Genomic DNA, 4,235 nt, shown 5'->3' with positions numbered 1-4,235 from the left:
GTGCATGTGATAAGCCTAGCTGGAGGGTGGCTGCAAACAGAGCCCCTTGAAGGGCAGGGAGGAGCCAGACCACTAGTCCGGAGAGCCCCACCCTTTGTCCTGAGGCGTCTATATCCAGGGGCCCCTCAACTCGGGCAGTTGTTTGAGGTTTAACTGTGTGTCCCTGAAGCCTGGGTGGCACCCTCAGGATGCCTACACCTGTGGCTGGGCCCTGGGGCTGCAAATGCCAGAGGTGCTCGCCTCCTTGCCAAGCGGTAGTTCAGTCCCAGCCAGGAGCACCTCAGAGGAGTGCTTTGGCCATCACTCCGGAGCGCCCTACAGAGCCAGCTCCCTGCACAGGGCTCTCACGGCCCCAAGGGGACCGACAGGCCTGCCGGGAGATCTCCCCACCATTGTGGGTGCTGGGAGGCTGGTCAGATCTGAGTTACATAACGGGCAGCCAGGGCAGTCAGGCAGCCACACACAGGACACAGCAGATGCCCACCAGGAGGAGCCCTCAGGCCTGAGACCCTGCCGGAACCCAGGCGCTGAGCTGTGAGCCTGTCGGTTTCTCTTTGTCAAACCACCCACTGGTGGTATTTGTGGGGGCAGCAGTCCTGGAGAATAGAGACTAACCTTACGTGCTCCTGAGACTGAGCGGGTCTCTGTCCCCACCCAGGACAGAGGGGCATCGGCAGCACGGGATCAGCTGAACAGCTCCCAGCATCACCCCTTCTCAGGCACCCAAGCTTGCCTTGAAGCTAAGGCGAAACCCACAAAAGAGCCACGGCCATTCGAGAGCAGGAATCTTGCAGGGAGGAGAGATTTTCTGAGAGAGCCTCACCCCACAGTCTGCACCTCTGAGGCCACCGTTTGTGTCCCCTGAGACCTCAGGAAAAAGAGCCCAGTGCAGGCCCACCCCCACCCCTGATGTTGTGATGCTCTTTTCCTTGAAGAGCTATTCTGCTCATTGATGCCGCTGGGAGATGAAGCCAGCTCTGCCTCACCTGCCCGTCTCCCAGGTCTCAGGAACCTGCCGGTGGGGGGAGCATAGAGCAAGCCACCTCTGCAGGCTGGCCCACCGTCCAGCTGAGGGGAAGCTGGAAGGATGTGGGCAGGGCAGGCGCTGGACCACACCTGGACAGGCACCGCTGCAGCACCGGGGCCATGGGCAGGCTGCCTGGCTTTTGTAGACGAGTGGAAACGGCATCATCCCATTTGGGGTAAATACTTCTCTGGTTGCAGGTACAACACCTGTTTATATTTTTTATTGGCTATTTGTTTTTCCTCCTGCAGAGTTTGACCCACATCTTTTTTTTCCCTTTTTTTTAAGACCTAAATTTGCCTGTGACTTTGTCTGTTTTCGTCGTACTGAATTACAGGACTCCTTCATTTAGATACTGGATTCAAAAGCAAAAAACAATCAACAGAGCCCTAGTGGCATAGTGATCACTGACCTTTAAAAGATTTGCAAATTGCTCGTCCTCTCTTGTTCTTGGGCCTAACTTTTCATTTTCTGTATATTGTTTGATAAACAGCTCTTTTCATGTCATGAAATCTATCAACATTTGTCCTTATAGTTAGTGCTTTTATCTTTGGAGAAATCCTTCTTTAGCTGAAGGATGAAATTCACCCCTATTTGCATCTGAGCGTTTGTGTATAGTAACTTTGTCTTTCCTCAACAGTAGCACAGACATGGGGAAATGCACAGCCCTGAGAATTGGCACAAACCCATCACCTGGTGGCTCTGAGAGTTCGGAGCCCTTCCCAAGGCTACCCCACCACCTTGGGTGGCACCAGGGACACCCTACTGGCTGGTCTCCTGAGTGGTCAGGCCTCAGCTCTGCTCCCTTTGGCCAGGGATGGGCTGGCCCTGAGTGCTCGTGTCCTGGACAGGCTTCATCAGTCACTGACCTGTCAAGATTGTTCTCCACAGGAATAGGGGTGCATTTGTGAAATGCCTCAAACTCCCCACCCCCACCCCACCCCACCCACACACACAGGACAGCACCCAGGACAGGAGCCTCTCTGGCCAGTAGGGGGCCCCACTGCATGGGCTGTTCCTTCTCCACGCTGAGCACTGGGCTTCTCTCTGCTTTCACCTTGGCCTCACTGAAAAGAATTGCATTTTCAGTTGCTTGGTTTGCTTGAGCGCTGGACATTCTTCCCACGCCCTGCATTAGCCTCGCAGTAGGATTCTACACTTGGCCGGTCTGGTCTGCCAGTGCAGGAGCTCTGTCCACTCCAACGGCTCTCCGATTGTCACTGAAGGCACCCCCCACCCCTGCCTCCCCATCATCCCCCTCGCACCTGTCTCCTCCCCTGCAGAGCACAACTCCTGTGGGGCCTCCTTGTGATCCTCTGGGCCCCTTCGTCCTTCAGGGCGACAGCGCCTGGGTATCCGCCGCTGCCCCCTGGGTCTTAGATTCAGTCTACTCTGCTGTGCTGTTGGGGACCTGCCTCCTCCTGCTCCTCCTCCTCCTCACACTGGGGCTCTCTTCACTTGGCATGGAGCTGGAGTCCCTGTTCACAGAGCTCAATGCCTCAGCTTTGATGGCGTCTATCTGTCCGCAGGTTCCCAAACAGCATACATGGAAGATGGTTATTTTTGAGAGCTTGGATGTCTGAGAATTATTTTAATTCAGGAGGGTCAGAGTCAGAGAAGGAGAGCTGGGGTCTGAAGCTGGGGTTGGAATGGCACCATTGCTGGTGGGGCCACACGCCAAAGAACGCAGCCGGCGGGAAAGCAGGGCGTGGAGCTGAAACGGGATCCGTTTGTGCTGCTGTGTCTTCCCTGAGTCTGAGTGGTCTGGAGAGCAATAGGAGACCAGGGCAAGACAAGATTCTTTTTGCACGTTGGGCTGTGATCCGAATGGCCAGTGTTTATTTACTTTTAGGAGAAAACACATTTTATTAAAACACGAGCATTCACCCTTGACATTCAAACTGTCCGGTGAGTCGGCCAGCACCAGCTGGGAGCTCAAGATACACAAAAGCAGGCCATCGCCCAGGAAAAGGCTCTCCGGGGCTGGTCGGCAGTTTACAACGGGAGGAAGACTGGCTCTCTACTGCCCCAAACGGTCAGTCTCAGAAACCCACAGGGGTAGCTCTGAGTCAGCACTGACCCGATGACAAAGGCTGCACATACCCCGCGTAGCCATGGAAGGAACCCTGGGGCACAGCGAGTTACCAGATGGGCTCAGCACTTCGTACCGACCAGGCACAGAGATGAGGCAGTCTGCTCCTGGACAGCGTCGAGGACCCAAAGAGGTGGCTTGGAGCTGGACTGCCTCTATGGCAGGAGATTGGACTTGGGTCCTACATGACCGACCGTCACACTCAGGCCTCCAGCCCTCAGCTCACCAAGTCAGCTGGCTCAAGGACGGTTTCCATGCTGACATGGGAAGAAAAGCACAGACTAGGGTGTAAATGAGGTAAATGAGACCTAGGGTGTAAATAAGCAGCAGCCTCATCAGACCCACCATCAGAAATGACTGTCAAAGGACATGTCCTGAGTTGTCACCTTCCTTAGAAAGTGCATGTGCCACGGGAGCAAATGAAGGGGGAGGAAGAGAGAGTGGAGCACATCCTGGCCCACCAGGCCTGGAGGACGATATCCCCACTCTGAACAGTCAATGCACAGAGTGGACCATATGGCTGATCCCTCTATGAGACACGACGTCCCTCCCTGACCCATGGGGCCCTACGGGGAACAACACTGGAGACTCAGTGTTGGGATTGGCCTGGACTGACCCTGTGACACTGAGGCAAAACACTAAAGGCGTGCAGAACAAGGGAGGGGGGTGGTTAGGGAGCAGAGCAGGGAGCTCCTGAGGGAGCTCAAAGGATAGACTCTTGGGCCAGAGCGTGGCACCCCATCGGACTTGACTGGAGGACATGCCTAGAGTTCAAAACCCAGACCCTGATCTATTTACAGGTTTTACTTTCTTTTTACAATTTTTTCTTTTTCTTTAAATTAATTTATTCTTTTATGAGTCATGGGTTTTCTTTTTTGTTGCCATCGCTGTGTTCTCATTCATTGTTCTGTCTTGCTATGCCTTATTTTTTGGTGCATATTATTATCGCTGCAGATCTATCTAGATAAAATAGGCTGGATGAACAGTCTGGAGGAGAAAGCAATGGGAATGATGCTTACAGTGGAACACGGGAGAAGGGGAGGCAGGGGGAAGGAGGTGGTGTTGACCAACCCAGGGACAGGGGAGCAACAAGTGATCCAATATTAGTGGCAAGGAGGG

This window comes from Echinops telfairi, unplaced genomic scaffold, assembly GCF_000313985.2.
Source record: "Echinops telfairi isolate 266 unplaced genomic scaffold, ASM31398v2 ScPeMD7_70;HRSCAF=299, whole genome shotgun sequence".
Taxonomy (NCBI): Eukaryota; Metazoa; Chordata; class Mammalia; order Afrosoricida; family Tenrecidae; genus Echinops; species Echinops telfairi.
The sequence above is the reverse complement of the archived record's forward strand: the minus strand, read 5'-3'. Positions refer to the sequence as shown.